The sequence below is a fragment of the Anser brachyrhynchus genome, assembly GCF_964034855.1.
Source record: "Anser brachyrhynchus genome assembly, chromosome: 6".
Classification (NCBI taxonomy): domain Eukaryota; kingdom Metazoa; phylum Chordata; class Aves; order Anseriformes; family Anatidae; genus Anser; species Anser brachyrhynchus.
In genome coordinates, this window is record NC_137700.1 from 40,870,767 (window position 1) to 40,891,626 (window position 20,860).

Here is a 20,860-nt window from a genome sequence, read left to right on the forward strand (position 1 = left end):
AGGAGCTGAAAACATCATGAGAATAAGGGAAGGAAATATATTTCAGATAGAACAATATAATGTTATTGGCAACACAATGGCATACAAGCCTCTGGAGGTGTCATGCTGTCTTCTTTGATTAAAAGCTTACTCAGAAATATGAGTATTAATTTGGAAAGACTGTTTATACTTCCATCTCTCTAGATTATTATTAATTGGAATATGCAAAATTAGGTCTCCAGAGCTCTTGCAAAATATTGTAAGTAGCAAGCCTTTATGCAGAAGGAAATAGCAAAGATTTCAGAGGTTTTGGGAGATGTAATTAAATTCTATTAGTTCCAAGTGCTTTCTTTAACAGGAAGAGCTTTACCACAGAAGTGGACATAGTTATCTTTGTTTGTTTTCCTTTGACAAATATTTCCTGAGGGAAGAATAGCATGATGCTCCAACTAATCTTAAGGAATAAACCATCTCACTGTTGTTAGCAACATGAAAATCTGTCTTGGATCCTTAAGCTGTACGACTTTAATATCCACAGTGAGATAAGCATCTTCCAAGGAGGTGTCACCACGTCTGAAGGGAGCTGAAAAAATTTTCATCTACCACAATTTACTTCTTTCAGTTGGCTGTAGATGTAAATTATGCTTTTAAACAAATACAGGTAGGACAGGAACATGCCTCTGACTATCTTTCCTTGAATTATGGCACAGGAATCATGATGTGCTTTATTCTAGTCTAGTTAGCTTTGGTGATACAGGAATGGATATTGAGTTCGAAATTGAGTTTTACATTAATCCCTCCTTTTATGTCTTGAAATCAACATCCACCATTGATTCTCTACCTTCTTAAACTTTAATCCAAAATGATCCTCCATGTATATTTTGATACTTTTAAGTGATACATATCTGGGGTTCAAGGAGAGAAAGACAGAAAGAAAAGTATTACATGGTTTATACCACTGAACTTACTCTTTATAAAGTCATTTAGCCTGCCCAGGGCATCACAATCTGGCCTGTAAGTTGTTAAAGGAGGAAGAGTAAGAGTCATTAGACAAATTAGTGGAGTTAATAAGTGCATCACCTCTGCCAAACAGCAGGTGAACACGGTTGGCATCTGTTAGATTTATGACTGCCTAAATTACTCAATTACCCCTTTTTGGCTGCAAAAGTGACAAACCAAGCCCAGGGAAGAGGAAAACAATGAAAGAGGGAACTTCAGAGTTGCAGTTACTAACCCAGTTTTCCTAGAGTGTACATCTGAGAGAGACTGGCCCCAGGCAGATAAGAATTTCTGCCGATCATGGCAATTTCTTAATTGCCATTAAAATGAGTTTTTGCATAGCAAGACTTGATGAAAAATAAGTGATTTTTTTCCTTTTTTTTTTTTCCTGCTTATCCTTGGATAAACAACAGTAATATTTTAACACCAACTTTTAAAAGTCTGTTTACTTCTTAAATGAGTGGCCTCTCATTTGAACTCACTGAGACAATTGGGTATCATCTTGTAATTTTACTTTCAAGAAGAAACTTTTAATCCTTTTTCTCCAGAAGGGAGACGCTTTCTCTGTACAAGAGATTGTAGGGGTCCCCTTTGACCCTGATGTCTACCATCCGTACTGCCAGCAAAGAGAGCAGATGGATGGGCTTCAGTCCTCTCTCCTCCTCCTCCTCCTCCTCCCTAAGCACTACTTCAGGTCTTAATAAAAGCTGCTTCAATGTTAAGGTTGTTAAACTGTCTGCATAACAACCCAAGAATCATGCCACTGAAACTGGGGTGCTTTAAAAAGAAATTGGGGTCAGCTTGTGGTATCTGCACAATTAAATTATGCCTTAATTTTCACAGCAATCTCTTAATAGAGGCTTAAACTGTCGTCTGTCTTTGTCAAGCTCTACAAGTCAATCAGAGTGATGATATTTTCCCATTGTCAGGTACTATTCAGTGTGGATAAGGGTTAAAAGACTTAGACCCTAAATGTGCAGCTGATCCTGAACAGAAAAGCAATAGATGGAAGCATGATGTATGCTCAACTTCTAGCTAAAGTCATTACACTGAAAGTAAAGTAGCTCAGGGAGTGCCCATTGCCCAAATCCAATTTTCATACCAATGTGTTGCTGAGAGTACAAATTACTGAAAATTTGCCAATCCAAAGCTAATATTCAGAAATGCCTTTCCAGTAAAAGTGAAAGCAGCCCTTCAGTTAGCAGCACTGCACTTCCAATAAAGCATTTGTGAAATAAAACTCACATATTTTCAGTAAATAAAACAAAACACAAAGGAAAGATGGTTGTAAGAATACTGGTGAGAGGAATTGTGTTGTAAACCTAGCATACTGAAAGAGACCCTTTTGAGTGCTTACTCCCCAGCTGAGTTAGAGGCAAAATAAATATCCAAGCATAGTCAGGGACTTATGGGTTTCTCAGTAGAAAGAGAGCCAACAGGTTGAGTTTTACCAGGAGAGAAGGGAAGGGTGGCAGTCTCCTGTGTCTTATGCATACCATGTAGAACCATAAACCTTAGCAAAGTCCAAAGTCTGTCTCTTAAGTTTCCTTTATCCCACCTAACAAGTTCACTTCCCAGTGTATATGAGATGTTCACCTGCCCCCTTTACTGCCAGATTCACCTCCGTATTTTTTCCCATCTATTTCCATAGGAGATGATTTGACTGCTCAGTCCTCAGGTGCCTCGTGCATGATCTGCATGGAAAGGCTGTGCTGCCAATGTGTCTGTAACTTGTCCTGCCCCTCCACGTGGGAGTCTGCCTTGGGGAGCAGTGTGGTGAGCAGACTGGACACACCAGGAGGTGGCTGCTGGGCTGGAAACCTGCCTGGAAACGCTGCTGAAGCTGCAGCACTCAGGCTGACTCTCCTGAATGCTTCTCATCCCTGTGGGCACCAGGAATATTTTAGGGAATGACCCCAAAACTAATCTGGGAATGTCTTTCAGAGATGTTTTCTGTCAATCATGGAAAAGACAAGTGGGGAGAGACAAGGAGAGGCAGATTCTGGCTCTTGAGCTAGATTCTGGCAGGAGGAAAGAATTAGCTGAGAGAGGCAAGCTGGAAGTAAATTGCTGTGAATCACCATGTATTGACAGATTCCGTAGTCCCGGTGGCAAGAAAGAATAATAAAACAAATATAATCTGTTTTACGAAGGCAGATGGTTATAAACTCAGAGTAGATAAGCTATCCTCCAAGATCCTTCTAAAGGAGAAAAAAATGAATTAAAGAATCTGGTGGTACCTTGAACAGATGATATTAAGGGCATAAGTGCAAACTATCCCATTGTAGAGGGAAGATAGAAAATAGCAATAAATGGCCAGGTTAGGTGAATAATGAGCTCTTCATTCACTTTTAACATAAGAATGAAGCATAAGGAAGTGGAAGCTACATCATGTTATTAGATACAATTGGTATAGCGTAAGTATGTAAGATAACAATCAGCAAAGTGAGGACATAAGATACAGGATATAAAATGAAAAATGACAATAGAAATATGAAAAAAATAATAATCCGTAAGTACACCACCAATATGAAAGACATCTCCAAAGGGATTTGTCTGAAGCTCCACTGCAAGATGGTATCAATAAATCATGCTGTGAAAATAGTGTTTAGTGCCTTTTTGCATTAATCCTCAAAAATGAGGTCAACTGTAATCAAGTGGCTAACACAATTGATTCCAGTAACAAAATGGCAAGATCTCAGAGAATGACAAAGAATAGGTTAGAGGGAGTTTCGGTAAACTACATGTTTTCCAACCATCAGGTCTTATGACTTACTTGTTAGAGACCTTACTTAAAGAACAAACCAAAATTTTCTGAGGGGAAGATTGATGATGTTCTGGGGGTAGATTGGTGAGTGAAAATGTGGGATCTCTCTGGTCAGAGACCTAATTCTTGGGGGGCTGAGAAGGCAAGTATTTTAAAGGCGAAGTCATTAACATTCTGATTAAACCTAGTGGGTGCATATGCAGAAAATTGCTTTGATGTAATTTAAACCTATAAAAGTGAGTGAATGTTTTTGCTTTTGCATATGCCTATCTTTGGCCAATTCAGGTGGGAATTCGGAAAAGAGGAATGGGTTTCACACAGCTGCTGCAGTATCAATGCAGCTGGGCATTGCACAACATGCCATTTGACTGCATTGTTGCTGTGTATGATACCTGTTCTGAAGGAGAGTTTGTTTGGAAAACTGCATTTGAAAGTCAAGGAGCTAGATGTGAAAGGAGATTTTATTTCTATCAGTACAGATAGATGGCTGGGAATGAATTTGGTGCCTTATGAAGCAGGAAAAATACATTTCTGCCTCAAGAAATCTGCATGCTAAAAAAGTAATACTTTAAAAAGAACTTAAAAATATGTTGTTTTGATTGTGTTAATATTCTGGCTGACACATTTGATCCAAGCAGCTACTTCTGCTTTCTAATTTCTCTTTAGTGTAGTGGCTGATAATCTGACTATTGGTAATTTGCAGCTGATGGAGGAAGACTGAAGCAGATTGTTTTAGGGGAAGATTGATTTAAATCATGATTTAAATGGTACCTAGGGATTTATAATTCCCCAATGGTCTCAGTTTAAATGCTTTTGTTTTCCAAGCAAAGTGTTGTCGAATGTCAAGCCTTGTGTGCTGACACTGGCTTTGGGGTGGGGGGACTGGATGCTTTTCTTCCTGCGTTAGCAGGAAAAATAAAATCTCTGCAGGCCACTACTGTCCTTCTGTGCATGTGTGCTGCCACCAGATTTACACAGATGTGATTGTCTGCAATTTGGTAAACATTTCTTTTGATGATGCCCCAGAAAAAGAATCTAGTTCACTCCCTCCAGGCTATGCAGAGCTAACTGGGATGGAAAAGAGTAAGCAAATAAGTGGAAAGCAGCCAGCAGGGGCGAAAGAGCGGACGGCATCCCCAGACCACTGGGAAAGCAAAGCACAAGGCACAGCAAGAAGGTTTTCCTGAAGCTGCCAGAGCAGAGGGCAGCCAGCTGAGCTTGTTAAACACACATTTTCTGATGAATAAATGTTGTGCCTGTTGTTTGCAGAGGTTATTTTTCCAAGGGGATGCTGTCTTCCCCAAACAGCCAGGCAAACAGACACAGAAATACCGTTAAAACCCCGCTGCTTGGACAGGATGTACCAGAGATATGTGGCATTTGCTTATGTACCCAAGCTAATGTGAAGGGACGTGATTTCAGTGTCTGTAGGACCGTGTATTCCTCTGCAGTGTGCACTCAAGCGTTCAGCCTTTCAGTTACAGTTTGAGTCATTTTATCATACCTCTATTACTGGCAATACCTGAGCAGAGCAAATAGAGCACATCCTTTTAGTGCAATTGTTTTTGCACTTAACCTATTGGTTTATTTATTTGTGCATACCCTGGCTGGAGGAACTTATTAAATAATAATGCTGGGATATGGTCCTGAAACAGCTGGCATAGCGTATTCTTAAAAATCTGACAGCACTGTCACACTGCCATAAATTCAACATTGCAATGGATTTAAAAAACATGTGTGCTTTTATAGGGGTTGTATTCCCACTTTGGTTGGTTTCAGTTTCTTCTTCTCGGTTTTATTTATGGCCTTGTTCAGCACAGTAGACCTGACTCATTTGATAGCTGCTCAAAGAAATTAAAATAACCCTGGATTTCTGTGGCCTCCCTGAGCAGCCAGAGAGCGTGGGAGGGGGGCAAGGCATGGCGGCTGGGTGCCAAGGCTGGTGCTATTTTCTTTCCTGCACATTGGCAGGGGCTGTCCCTTCCCCAGCAGAGGGACTAGGCAGTGTCACACTGCCACAGTGATTTCCAGGGGGTTGGCATTTCCTTGGAAACTCGGCAAGAGGCTGTTCCTTGGAAGAAAAAAAAAAAAAAAAGATCACCATGTTTAATTTTTTCCAACTATTGCAGCAATTCAGGTGCCCGAAATGAAGTGCCTATGCTGTTGCAATCCTGCTAGGCTGTCTCTGCTGGCCCAGCTGTCCTGCAGGGGGGTTGCAGACCTTACGTGTGCCCCACAGCAAATCCACCAGCCCCAGGGGAGGTCTTTGACACCTGGAGGTGTTAGAATGGCACATGGTGCCTGTGGCTGAGGTCCTTAAATATTCTCTCACAGCCCCACTTACATGCAAGAATAGTGGGAATTGAGTAAGGGTATAAGCAAGGGAGGCAGGGTATAAACATTGAGACCTTCTTAAGCTATGCAGGAAGTCTGTATATTTCCCCATTCTGGTGTAAGGGCCATTGTGCTCAGACACCTCCTCCAAATAACAGGCTTTTCGCTTTGCTCTGAAGTTCTGGCAGGTTACTGAGATGAAAGCTGCTCTGCTTTGGGTGGTTTTCATGCTTACAGCTTTTTGTCCAGCTCTGTCTTTGTCTGACAGCTCAGCCCTCAGAGTGCTTCTCCTTAATAATCTTGGTTGTATTAATTACCCCACCTTAAACAGAGGTAAGGGGCTGGGAGAATCAAGGCAATCTATCTTCAATATTAAATTAATTTCTTCCAGTTGATTGCTGTGTTGCACCTGTACCAAGTCCTCCTGCGCTGGGCAATGACCACCAGCGCTGGCACAGCAAAAACTCCTCGCTTTCCCACCCAGCTTCTCTAACCCATAGTATTCGATGCCTTTTTCAAGGGCTGGCTTGTAATACCTGTGCTCAGGTAATGTGCTGTACATCTCTACAGAGAAGTGGTCTCTCTGCACGAAGGGAGGCTGAGGCATTTTCCTGGCAGCAGAACCCTTCCCTCTATCAGCATCACGGTGCTCCAGCAGCAATGCCTGCAGAGGTCACTCCTGGGGGGTTTCTCAACACACCTGCAGTGGGACCAACCTCCGACTGTAAGCACATTTCAAGTGTAAAAATCTCTCATCACTCTTGTCACTCTCTTTATTTAGGTTGGGAATTTTGCTGGAGCTTAAGAAACCCCAAATCCATTTCAGTGGGATTTGTGTCTGATTCCCTTAGCTCCTCACTGCAGCCAGCTCTCAGCAGCAGTAAGCTTTTCATCTAACTCAGCAGTCACCTTACTATTAGTGTGATTTCCCAAAAGATCTCATCCCGGATCAAGCTCCTGACAGAAACCAGCATTATAATACTTTATAACATTATATAGACTTTATAATGCTTACTGCTGAGACAAAATGATTCACCACATCTTTGGACCATCTCGCTCTTCTGTAGCACATATAATGAAGTTATTATGGAAGCCTTTAAAATAGGAGCATGTGTGTTTAAAATGTTTTCAAATAAGAAGAACTTGGGAACAAAATCAGCCTTGTGCAGAAGTTTCTAGCCTGGCAGATTTAAAGCAACACAGCCCTGCCTTGGAGCTGACTCATGTACCAGTCCAAAATCTCTGCTCCTTTTCCTCAGCTTTGCCAGAGCCCTCCCCACAGCAGACCAGCAGATTTAGGGTGTTTTTCCTTAAGGTTTGGGGTTTGGAACCCCAGGGATGGTGCCCAGGGACAACAGGGCTAAGCCCTAGCCAGGGTATTGCTAACGAAGCTCTGTGAACCCACCGGCAGGCTGGTGCATCTAGTGAAACCCAGCTATTCCCACACTCATTTTAGCAGAGAATAGCCCCTCTGAAATCACGTAGCAGCCAGAGCAGTTCTCATGGGTTTTGCTGGGTCATTATCTGGGTTTCGAAATCAAACGAGCCAGACATAGCTGGTCGCACTCGCTAAAATCTGTGGCTCAGCACAGATACAAGCAGAACACCCAGGTCTGTTTCTGTGCGTACTCCTGAAGGAGTGAGGACAAGCAGAGGGCTCTGCACACCACCTCTGTGATCTGAGGTCAAAAAGGACTTTTCCATGCCTGTGTGTTCGCATCTGAATGCAGGGCTTGGGTCTCTGTGGCTGGGCTGGAGGCTGGATCTGCCCCGGGGCTTGCCCATGCAAAACCTTCAAAAATTTTTAGTTAAGAGGTTTTCTATTCTTGCCCTTCTTGCCCCACCAGTGATTAGCACTCCTCCTGCCCAGAGAAGGGTTAACAGCTCCTTAGCACCGGCTGACATTTTCCCATTTCCAGAAGTTGCTCCCCACAGGCAGAATGCCAGCAATAGTTAGATCTCCTCCCTAACCTGACTTGTCACCTGAAGAGCAACTGGGGCAGCAGGCAGTCAAGAGATTTACCACTTGCGATTACCATGTCTTCCTTCCTATTTCTGTATCAAAACCAGTCTGGATCAATCTAGGTCTCTCAGACTTGCTCCCCAGGTTTCCCGTGATAGCCACCACCCTTGCACTGTGTTTTCAGCCACAGGTAGCAACTAATAACCGAACAAAGGGATTCCTACTCAGTACATCATATATTTATATAACATACACATAACGTATTTTTCTTGTGCCAATTGAGCTTAGTTGATGGCACATAACACTTGTTCTTTGCTGCGCTAAACTGTTGCTCTAGTGTATTGTATTATAGCAAAGCATGAAATGCTGATTGCATCGAAGGGTTTCCCTACCACTGTCCCACTTCTTGGAAATACCCTGCAGGTGGTTACAAAGATGCTGACCTCAGAACTGCTTCATACATGTACTTTAAATTTCACCAGAGTTTCTCATGATTTATGTTGCTGCAGCTGGTGTCAAAAAGGGGCTTTTGCTTTTCTGAGTGTTGAAGGAGACTCCTGCAATTTTACCTGGGGATGTGCCCAGCAAGGAGCCAGCGGGACACCAGGAGGAACCAGCCCAGTGCCTCCATAGAGCAGCAGGTCCAGCTTTTGATATCTTTGCTGTGCTTTCTGTACAACCTAGTCAGCTGAAAATCCCAGCACTTCTCCAGGAGACCAGAGGGAGAACACCATTTATCCCAGAAGCACTGATTTCTGCAGTTTGGGCCGCCTGGTGCTTACCTTCGGGAGGAACGTGAGGAACACGAGAGGTTCCATGGAAACACCAGGAAGCTGTGTGGTGTGTGGGTGATGAAGCTCTGGCACAGGCTGCCCAGAGAGGCTGTGGAGCCTCCTCCTTGGAGATCTCCCAAACCCACCTGGACGTGGCTCTGGGCACCCTGCTCAGGGTAGCCCTGCTGGGGCAGGGAGGGACCAGAGGGACCCAGAGGTCCCTGCCCACTTCAGCCAATCTGGGATTTCTCTGACCCCCCCCATGGCATCACACAGCTTCAGCTCTGCTTTTCTTGCTGCAGTGACACCCCCCTGAGCCTGTGACTAACCAGGGAAGTCCATGCCCACTGCCTGGGCACATCGCTTGACCTTTTTAGGCAGAGAAATTTTTGAATTCTGCTGAGGTCATTTTCTGAGTCAATTCTGGGCTTACTGGGTGGTACTGCAGTCCTGGAGCCTTTGAGAAGCATCACATTCGTGACTCATTTAATCTACATATTTGTTCTTATAGCACTAGTAGATTGAGTGGACTGTTGTTGTTATTCCAGACATATACTTTCTTACCTTACTTTCATACCTGTCCCCAGTTGCTACATCCCATCTGACGTTACACCATGTTATTTACCATTATTATTTTTCAGCTTTGTATTCCTTAACACATTTTAGGAGACTATAGAAAAAACATAATAATAAAAAATTATATATAAATGTATAGAAGATGAGGCAGGTTTTAAATACAGCTGAGCACAGGAAACTAATCTTTCACAGACTTTTATTCTAGTTTATTTCATAAGCAGGGAATGTAACATTACTTTTGTTTAGTACACAGTGTTGGTGTTGACTGGATTTCTTCATATAGACATTCATTCAGTTCAATTTATCAAATGTGTTAAATGACCTTTTAAAAGTGATCTTTGATGTCATGTGGAATATCAGAAACATTTTAGAACAGCACCAATGCATGTTCTTCTTCTTTGTTATTTTCACTATACGTTAAAAAAAAAAATAATAAAAAAAAATTGCATGAATTTTTTATTCTAACAGTCCATCAGATCAGCTACAATAATAGTTTTAAAAGAGCAGATAATAACTTTCAGTCCCTCCAAACAATTTCAAGTATTAGAAGAAATAAGGGCCTGGCTGAGAACTGATCTGTGATTTCATTTATTTGACTAAAAATTTTCGCATACTTAACTGAAATGACCTAGATATTAGTCCTAAATTCTTCTATAATTTGCTTCTGGAGCTGACAAATACCTGGAGAGTGTATACAGAACAGCAAACCCTTAGGGTGTTTAAGATGAGTTGCATTAGATGTAAAAGCTTTAACATAATAATCTTTCAGAAGCCTAGATAAGCATAGCAGAGAAGAGGTAGATAGGCAAAATAAAGAAAAATAAATAAATGACACCAGGCAGTGCCCCAGGGTGCTGGCTGAGTGTTTTTGCATTCCTTTTGAATTTTTTTCCTTTTTAAGTAAAAGGCTTTTTTTTTTTTTTGGTCCTAAATCCAAACAGAACAGTATTCTTTATAGTAGTTCATTTAAAGGAAAGGGAAAAAGCTGAGAATGGGAAGTCTTCAGTGAGAGAAGCTGAGACAAAACTCCAGGCCAGGACTGTGAAATCCAATCATTCCTGAGAGCCCCACAAAATTAGCTTTGCTTGCAGCTGCTCACGCCACCACTGGTTCTTGCTGTTGCTTTTTCAGCACGTAACGGGGGAACAAGTACACCTAATCTGGGACTCTGCTTCACAGTGAGCTCTGTGGTAAATACAGTATTATGGGGATTTGCTAGTTCTGTGCTACAAGTTGAAAGCTCGAATGTGAATAAGTATGTGTATGGGGATGAGGAATGTGCAAAAGTGCTAGGGGAGACCCAAGCAAGGGAATGACAGAGCAATAAGCAGACTGAGTGTCTCGTGAGGGATGGGGAAAGTGTGGGGCTGGTGTTTGTGTGAATGCAAAGACACCCACCAGGTGCTAGAGAATACTTTGTCTCACATTTGGGATGATCTAAATACTGAGCATCAGGTTTAACCCAGTACCCATCACGGTACAGATTAAGGGCTCAAAGCCTCGAGGGCAGCTGGAGCAGACTCATCATCCTAATAAGATGCTGTACAGTAGTGTGCATCATGCTTTGCAGTAAGTTGAAAGTCTCTTCTTTCTTCCATCCACTACTGTATTGTAGTGAAAAATGCTTGTAATACTTCAGACATGATTGCACATTTCAAGAGATCTTCAGTGTACGTAATAGATTATAATAGTATGTAACGCTATATCCACAGAAGAAGGAAACACAAATATTATTCTTCAATATCTGTAAAAGCCTAGAGCGTTTGAAGCTCATATACGCTTCTGTGCTGATGAATCCTTCAATACAAATTGGTGGGTAACGCTGACAATTAGTTACTTCTACTCCGTTTAATTTCTTTCAATTTAGACAGTTAGGTACAGATACAAAGTTAGATAATTATACTCCAATTGGGAGATGTACTATAAACAAATGAGATACAGTGTCCAAATTGATTAGTAAATCTGCACAAAACTTTCTTAAATGCAAGATATTTTTTTTCATTACTGTGTAATTATTCATTGAAAGCCATCTGTTAAAAGTCAAGTTAATAAAATGTGAAAAAGTGTAGGATAACAACAGAAGTCAACTCGTTTCAAAATAATTTTCTTGAAAGTGTTCTCTGGAAATCGATATATTTTATTAGAACGAGTGAAAGTTGTCACACAAAACTGAGGGGGAGAGAAGATTATGTTTGCAGAGGGTTTGGTTGTGAAAACAAACACATTTCCATTTCCAAATACCATTTTCATGTTGGTTTTTGAGAATCAAATAGAACATTTTAGCCAAACTCCCCCAGAGCACTGTGATATTTAAGCTCTTAGCAAGCTTTTAGCAAGTTTATGGAAAAACAAAAGTCACCACTTCTTTTCCACATGAAAAATTCCCCAGACTTTCAATGTTAATTATTTCTCACTGTAATTTTAAAAGCCAACTTAATTGCTTTCAATATGTTTGATTGCTTTTTCCTTACAGAATAGGATCACAGAGAGGCTCGACGGACCATAGAGATGCTCTCATTAGAAATCCTCTCATTAACCAAAGAGGTAGGAAAATGCAATAGGGAGATGCTCATAGATAAATTAATATCTGTAGATTTAAATGCACTTTAAATAGCAGAAGACTCCCAGCTCCTTCTCAAGGTGCTGCAGTCACCTCCCTGCTGCTGCCCTGGCATCTGTGCCAGCTGGTGCCACTTCTGTCAGCCAGGACATGTTTAATCCAGCCACATTTTTTAACCTGCCTGTCAGCTAAGCAGCAAGGGTTGCCACACATAAACATTTTTTCAGAAATCTGATATTATTCCCTAGTGCCAATTAGGTTTAGCATAAGCATTTTTTTCCCAGCTCTTTTTCCACTCTGTGGAAAAGCCTGATGTTTTTCTTCCTAAGCTGGGCTGAAAAGTCAGTGAGCTGAGTGATGTGCAGAATGGAAAGTTTAAAAAAAAACATGGATATGGCAAAATATTTGGTTTTGACTTTTCAAATAGAAGGAAAAGTTTTGGACATGTCCAAGTCAAAGTGTCTGACTGCTACTCCCCTGGACTCGTGATAATTCAGACACCAAGCTGATTTCACTGTGGTTTCTCCTCTTCAGTTCCAGGAAATAAATCAAATTAAAACTCAGAGCAAGTTTTGTTTGCACCTTCCATGCAAGTTATGGTGGCCACGTGGAAAGAATGAACTCATGGGAAAGAGATGAGTTGCTCTGCGCTGTGGATGAAACTACTGGATTTTAAACCAGTTTGTCTGCAAAGCCCGTATTATACTGAAGATGACATTGAGGACTTCCAACCCATTTTGAACCATTTGCCATGTCTTTCTATTCTACTTTATTCTACAGAACTGGAAAACTTTCCTTGCACATCCATATTGCACAAACCACTTTGGTGCGTATCAGCCCTTATCCAAATTCTCTTTGAAATACCATTTTTATTGAATTCTAATGGCAGTCTATGCCTACACACTTTAAATATTGCATGATTACCTTGCTACGGAGTATATTGAGGCTGAAAAATTTCAGATAAGGAGCTGAAAACAATACATATTTATAATTAAACTAACTAATAAACTGTAAAGCTTGTAACATATCTTAGCTAGTACAGTCTTTGTATTGCACTTAAAATCATGACTAGAACAAGAAGGGCCACACAAATATACGGCTCTTCCTGTTAAAGGAATAACTGCATTTTAGGAAGATCAGTGATCGTGCTTATCACACAGATCATATGCCATATACTGTCAGTGCATTAAAGAGAGCATCACGCAGAGAAATAAATCTGAAATATAAGGATCTCTTTTGTTGTCAGCATCAATCATGTCTTTTCAGCCTTTCTTTCAGGAATGGTTCGAATGGCTGGGAACTTACTGTTGGGTTTATTATTTCACTTTAATTTACTTCACTATAAATATACCTCATGGTCATGCATATGTGTTTCATGATTTGATACGTGCTCTCCCAGTCATAGAAGTACTCACAAGTAGTCTTTCCCAACTAATAGAGGTAAGCAACTGAACCCATTCATTTTTCCCTGTTTGGGAAGATTTTCCTATTTGGTGAAAAGCTTAGGAGTTAATTAAAACCCCTCAGATTCTTTCCACTAGTCTTTCCATAAGTCTTTCTGCTAACTTCAGCTACCTTAAGATCAGGCCTTAAATACTGTATGCCATAGGGATTGAAGTCTAAAACAAATAAAGAAAAGAGGATAGAAGTTACATGAATGAGAAATAATACTGATTGCTAAAGAAAGAACTATCTAAAATATTGAAACCCTGGTAGACGTCAGTCTCAAAACCTTATGCCTGTGCTGCAAATAACAGCAAGGCACATAAGTATTAGTCTTTCCTATCTAATTCCTATCTAATCTAGCTTGAATTGCTCAAGAAATATCTTTTTTTTCTTTTTTTTTCTTTTTTTTTTTTTTTTTTTGTAGGATTAACTGTTCCTGAATGTTTTCTTTAGTGTATTTGTCAGGAAGGCCTTTTTTCTTGTCATGTTTTTCTCACCTATGAGATTTTTCTGTGAAAAAAAAGAAAACCCTAACCCAGAAACTGCAGTTTTTCAGATCCTGTTGGAAAACAACATACTCTGTTTGTCCCTTTTATCTTGCTATGTTGAAGAAACAAATAATTCACAGGTCTAACGGCCTCAACAAACTAGCTCTGAGGAAACAATATGGATATGGTTCTTGTTAAAAAAATAAAAATAAAAATCTGCCCAAACACTTCCAACCTAAGTTCAGTAAATCACTGAAGGGGAACTTAATAATGAGGGCTATATTTTAAAACATCTTCCTCTGGCAGAGCTAGCAGCAAATAAATAGGGTGATTTCTAAAGCTACAGAGCCTGGTTGCAGTCAGGGTGGATCCCAAGTGATTCAGACATGTAGCTAGAACATATTTTTTAGTCTGAACAGACTTGTTTCTGTAAGGTATGCCACAGTTCTCAGTTCATGCTTTTTCAAAGCCCATACCCCTCTATTTCTACATGTGCTCACATAAACAGTCTTTCTCAAAATTCGTGCTCCTTCAATACACATACAGTCAAAATGCTTTTCTACATTTGTCTTGGGGATAAAGCGATAGGAGGTATTGAAAATTTACATTCTGTGCTATTCTGAAAATCGCATTATCAGATAATGCATACTTGGCTTTCCACATGCAAAGTATAACACCTTGCGATGGGCAATAAAGAAATTGAGGAAATATGACACACCCTTTGTTACCAAAATCTCTTAGAGCATTTAAAGTTCCGTTTGGATAATGCATTACCTCTTCAATTTTTTATTGTAGGCCCTGTGTTTTTTTCATCCACAGTATAATACAGCTTCCCATGGTGAAAGTTACCTAACAACATGTTTAATTAAAGTCTCACAGCAAGCAATCCTATCCATTACTGCATAAAAGTAACATCCTGGAATATTCCTGGCTATTATCTCTATCTGTGTCTGTGATGACCTATCTATCTGTCTGTCTTCCTATCTGCGTATCTATCTAGAGTAATTTACCAAGAAAGACCCAAGAAGCAAGCATTATCATCATGTTTAGCAAAGAGATAGAAATATTTCTATCAGGAAATAAAGGTATTTAGGAAGAATGATCAAGAATACAAATTTCTAGATCTGCAAATCCAGATCAGCAGGGGTGGGGAGAGGCTATTTTTCTGCCTTCCCCATTACTGGATCTCTGTGGAGAACTTGGAACAAAGAGAGGCTTTCGTGAGTCTCCAGTTCTTTCTGGTGGGGCAGCAGGAAAGGGCAGCACACACCACTGCCTCTACACCTGTGATCTCTGACTGAGGAAAATGTAGTAAATGTTTGCTGCTATAGCCAGGGACACCATCCACACCACAGCATCTTCAGGGGGAAGGTTTACTCACTGCTACATCCCCTTCGCCACCACAGATTTAGACCATTTTATCTAATGCCTGAAAAGCATACAACCCCATTGCTCAAATCTGTTATGGGTTAGCTCTCATGGGATCTCACTAAGGCAAAACAACTTTTGAAGTACATGCATGTAAAGATCAGAGCATTACTCTGAGTTACTGTCATTGCAGTTTTGTGTTTGCGGTGCTGTAAAGTTGTGCCATCACTTTCATTACAGACCCATATTTTCAGTGATGCATGTTGTGTCAGGAAAAATTATTTTAAAGCTGAGATTTAGCAGTGCAGTCCTCAGCCTGTGAGCCTTATAAAGAAAAAATCCCAAACCATACTTCAAATAAAAATATTGATTTTAACTGATTCATGACTCAGTGGATAAATATGAGCTTTTATCCTGCTTTGGGAACCCTGAGAACACATGGCTTGGATGTCCCTGCCTGTCCCTGTCCCTGCCTGTCCCTGTCCCTGAATTACACTTCCAGTTTATTAGACCAAGCAAGCTGTTTGTTGCTAACACACCTGAGTTTGGTTTGACAGTGCTTTATCATCTCCTCTTGAAAAGCCCATTAAGTCTTAGGGCAGTTTTTTCTTGCTCCTAAAATGGGCAAATTCTTACAAGTTTTCCTCCTGGAAATCAACCAGGGACCACACAGAATTCATAAGCAGAAATTTTCTGTCCTTCGGGAATATAAGAGCTAGATTTCCCATCATTTCAATCCCCTTGCTATCTTTGAGTAATGTATAGGGAAATAATTCGTGCAGATGGGAATAGAGATTGGTACCAGACTCTCCATCTGAAATACATTCGATGCAATGGAGGAGGCAGGCTGAGTGCCTGTAATATGGCAGCAGCCAGCCAGCTGTAACATTTAGGATGGCTTCAGGCAGCTCTAGGGTATGACAGGGTTATCACCAGAAGAAGAGGGCATGGCTATGATACTACTATTTCAGGAATTTTTGAGTGTTATAATGGTGTCCTTGAAACCATAAATAAGGCCTTCAGTTTGTCTTGATAGTAGGCCCTCCAGTAGCAGAAGCCAGAGGACAGAATTACTCATACATCATAAAGCACACATTCCTCTTTTACCTCAGATGTTCCCCTTAACATCACTTCTGGGCCAAGGTACCTTGAAATCCAGACAGCATGCATCCACGTGCCACTTTTATGGAGCACTTGAGCTCTCTTGGTTGACTCCACCTGAGGTGCTTCCAAATATCAGCATGCATTGACCACCTCTGCCAAGTCCCTCCAGAGCAAAAGTACAGCCGGCAAGGTAGCTCTTATTCCAGGCCTTTCAAACAAATACCTTGCTGTGAAAGTGCAGGCGAAACTGAGAGCAGACATCCTCTGGTCTAAGAGGCTTAGCATGCAATTCAGTAGCTAGATCTGAAATGCCATATTGAAAGGTCATTTATCTGAGAGGAGTCACTGACACTTGAATCTCTGCCCTGCCAATGTATGTTAGAGGTTTTCCTGAGGAGCAGACATGTAGTTTATACTAATTGGGTTGAATTTCTTATTCTCTGCATGTGCTGTCCAGTGTAACTCATTGTAATGCTTTTTCCTTCCCTTGAGATAACACTGAAGAATAGACAGATTGTCAGATGCTGAAAAGGTCTATTGAGAATAAAAAAAATAAGAATAATAACAAGGAAAGTATCAGACTTTTGAGTTTTATTTGTTTCTCTTCACTAATTTGCAAGAAAGGTTAGAGTAAACAAATTCAAAATCCACTGTGACCTTAAACGGCTGGTATCAAAAGAGGGAGAAAGCTATGTACAGAGAGGAGAATTTATGATAGCTGGAAATCCAAAACAACAACACTGCTTGCAGGTGAGGAAACATTGCAGAGGATAAGTTTTAAGACATAATTTCTCTGCATTTAAAGCATTTTTATGAACATTGTTTCAGTTTAAAGAAAATGTATGTAGAAGAAACCAAAGGTCACTTCAGCATCCTCTGGCCATAGGACTCCAGGGTCTCTGCCTGTGTCTCCAGGCGTGGAGATACTCCTCTTCACTGCAGCTCCTCACCTCTCGGGCCCACAGATAGAGGACAAAAAAAGTCCTTGAAGCTAACGGAATTATACTAATTTAAAATGAAAAGACTATGAATCTTTTGTTAGCAATAATTAGTTTTTTGTTTCTTTTACACAAGGGAAAACATCACCATTTTGTCAGGAAAGTGCAAACATATTTGGAGTTTTCTGTCCAAATCCTTAGAGATGTTCAGCTCTCCAACAAAAAAAGTGGACATTTTCTGTGAGAATATAATTTGTCTAAAAGTGGTGACAACAAGTGGAAGATCCTCAGCAGTGCAAAAAGAAATCAGTCAGCAACTCCTTTAATTTTTCTTCCTTTATAGTTACCAGATCAATGAGATACTCATGAATGCAGAGGAAATTCTTACATGAATACTGCTAAAGCATTATCATTTCCAGAGCTTGCCAAGAAAACGCAGGTGTTCCTTGAGCCCCGAGTAATAACAGCTCAGGGCTCCTGGGTCTGCATGACAGGTATTCATGACAAAAGGAAATAATCTTTCTGCGTGGGAGATAATTACAGGCAATGTTTATTATGCCTGGAGTTGATAAAAATCAAATAGTGATTAAGGACACAGACGAAACTTCATCGTTTTCTTCTTTTCTGCCATATAATTAGGTTTTGTAGCTAGACTCTCAACAATCAGGTGAAATTTAATATAAGAAAAGTCAAAGGTGTTCTAGAATATTATGATATAAAGGGTATAACTGATCACTTCAGGGTCTCTGTCCTCACTTGCTCCTTCCACAAACCTTGAATTTTCCGGAGCAGATGGGTTTTTTCTTCTCCCATGGCTCCTCTGAATCTTTATCAGAAGAGTATATTAAAAGGACAAATGTATTAACTAGTAGACATGGAAATAACCTATATGAATGTGGATTAAATTCACCTTTGCTATTGTAGGAAGGAACTCCCTTGAGACTGGTTAAGAAAAGTGCTTGGTAAAAATAAACAGAATCTGTCCTTGTTTGTTTACAGCTGATAATTTCACAGTACTCCAGTGAACCTTTTCCAAATGTTCCGTCAGTGACTCGCTGAGTTTGGATGCCAGTTTTGCTTTGTCTCTCTGCATGATTTTTAAATAAGTTTTCTTTCACTATCAGTAACCAAGATGGTATATGCTGACAGACATGAACACAGAAGGAAGTAAGCAATACTTGTTATTTCATTGTTTGGGTTTATTTTAAATATTTATTGCATTAAAAAAATAAATAAAGGAGATGACAAAGCAGAGAAGTAGTAGACTGAAATGTTATGACTTCTTAGAGGAGTTTTACTTACACATTTTACACTAGTGGAGACTTGAGGGACACTGGCAATCTACTGAACACAGGCTGCAATGGCAGTTAAGTGTCTTGGAAAAATATGAAGCTCAGCAGCAAAAATAGACCTCAATACTCTTCTTAACAAAAGGAAAACTGATCTTGGTGGATTTTTCCCCAAGTCAGTAGAAGAGTGGTACCACTGTGCTTTGCCTATGGATACTCTCTGTTACAGAACAGACTTTTTTTTTTTTCTCTAATTTGGGACACATATTACACCTGTAAAAGGTCCAGGGAGATGGGTATGATGCCCCGTGTTCACTGCAAGACCAGCAGGAAAATAGCATCTTATTAAATATACAGATAGTTTGCTACTGGTGTCACCAAGAATAGATTCTTCATTTTCTTCATCCTTCATTTTCATGGCTGAGACCTAACCTACAAAGGGAGTGTGGATAGACCAGTCATCCTCTGTCTTTGGGTCATGATGAGACACTGAGAAAAAAGAAAAGGATTTTAAGGTCTTCATCAAGTGATTGACTATTTCCTGAAGAACAGAATAGTCCTTCCAAAAAATGCTAATACATTAAAAGCTTCTTTCGTCATTATAAAATTTTGAAGAGGTCTTTTAAGCAGTCTAAGATATTATTAATCAGTCAATAGCAGTATCTTTTATTGACTATGCACATAAATACTTATAAGATAAATGAAATTCAAAAAGATGTAATTAAAGAAATTAGCCTGATACAGTTGCCCTATTTCTTAGTAGACATTAGTCTCCCAGAAATTTAAATTAATGCTTGGTTTGTAGCTTTCTGACCCATGCATCTCAATCCTGTACACTGCGGCATTTGTTTGCCCAGAAGAACTCCAAAAGATATTTGCCTAACTTTTCAGCTGTATCTCCATTCAGCTTGCTATGTTGTCAGCACCTTTATTGACCCACATTTTCATTTTGCTTAAATTCACTGTCAGTCCTACAGAACCTTCTGACTTCTCCCCTCTGGTGCCTCTGTGAAGTCTTGTAGGTCAGCAGCGTCTCCTGCCCCCTCAGTCAGGCTGCAGCACATGCACAGATCAGCTAGAGCAACTCAGATGCTTGCCAATTAGTTTTGCATTTGTATTTTTTCTGGAGCATGTGCTGCTCTAGGCCTGAGGAGAGCCACTGCACAGATTTTCAGTGAAATGAAAGCTGTGTCTGCTCCCAGATGTAGAAAGTAACTGATGAAACTACAAATGGGATATCATGGAGATAATGTCCTGTTTGGTGTCAATAAAGATCACAGAATCAGCTCTTACATTTTATTGAGACCTGAAAAATTTGATACAAGAAAGCAAAAATATTTTTCAGACAGGGACCGCTGCTCCATCTTTCTTGATTGCAAAGCAAAATGTCAGCAGAGCTACAGGTGTGGTAATTTCATGTGAGACAGTCCAAGAAACTCCTGGTTGTGGCTGGTGGTCAAATGGTGGTTGGAATTAACACAGAAAACAATCATGTTTAATATTCAACACCCAACACACACACCACTTCCCCCATATCTCCCCCCTTTTGATTGTAAATTTTGACTTAGATTTACATGTTCTAACTAAAAACCTGTAAGCTAACAACATTTTACAATGAAAAGGCTGAATTGATAACAAGAGCGTGCCATATCTCATTAATATTGCTTTCCAAACTACAGGCCTGGAAATAACTTCTCTATTTTAAAAAGTCTGCCTGGGCTTATTGAAGAGATTGCATAATTCCTTCATTACCATGGCAAGCCAGTTAAAGCAATAATTAAAATTAAAATTTAAAAGTCCTCAAAGATAGTGGACCTGTAGAAAAGCTTCCAGTAGTAAGAAGCCTTATAAAACATTATCAATATATCACAAATCCAAGGGGATCACAAACCCAGAAAGAGCTGTTACAGGGAAATAAGTTAAGCCTTTAACAGACTGCTTTACAAAGAGTCTTTTAGTCTCTTAAAGACCTAGGAATTGAATGTTACATTCCCTGAATTGAAATGGCATTTATATGCTTTCCAGTATAGTAAAATACTTAAGCAATCAGGTGGAGAATTTGCAGGTGATACACAATTGGTTGACCTCTGAAATCCAGTTACATCACAATGAGGGGTCTAAAGAAAGCTATGTAAAAAATCCATATGATCATGTAAATTACAAATATTTTTGAACCCAAACTCTTCTGCTCAGCCTGAGGCAGAGATCCAAATATACTTCCTTAATAAAGCAGATGAATTTGGTTAGACAATCCCCATACTAACTTTCTCCTATTC

At 40.1% G+C, this 20,860-nt stretch overlaps 1 long non-coding RNA gene across 1 annotated transcript; it reads left to right on the forward strand.

Annotated features, from left to right (window-relative positions):
- The first annotated feature begins 10,497 nt into the window (after window positions 1-10,497).
- LOC308197259 lies at window positions 10,498-14,002 on the forward strand. Its single transcript, XR_013952701.1, has 3 exons — window positions 10,498-10,581; window positions 11,865-11,935; window positions 12,486-14,002. It is a non-coding gene; the product is annotated as an uncharacterized lncRNA (long non-coding RNA).
- The last annotated feature ends 6,858 nt before the right edge of the window (window positions 14,003-20,860 follow it).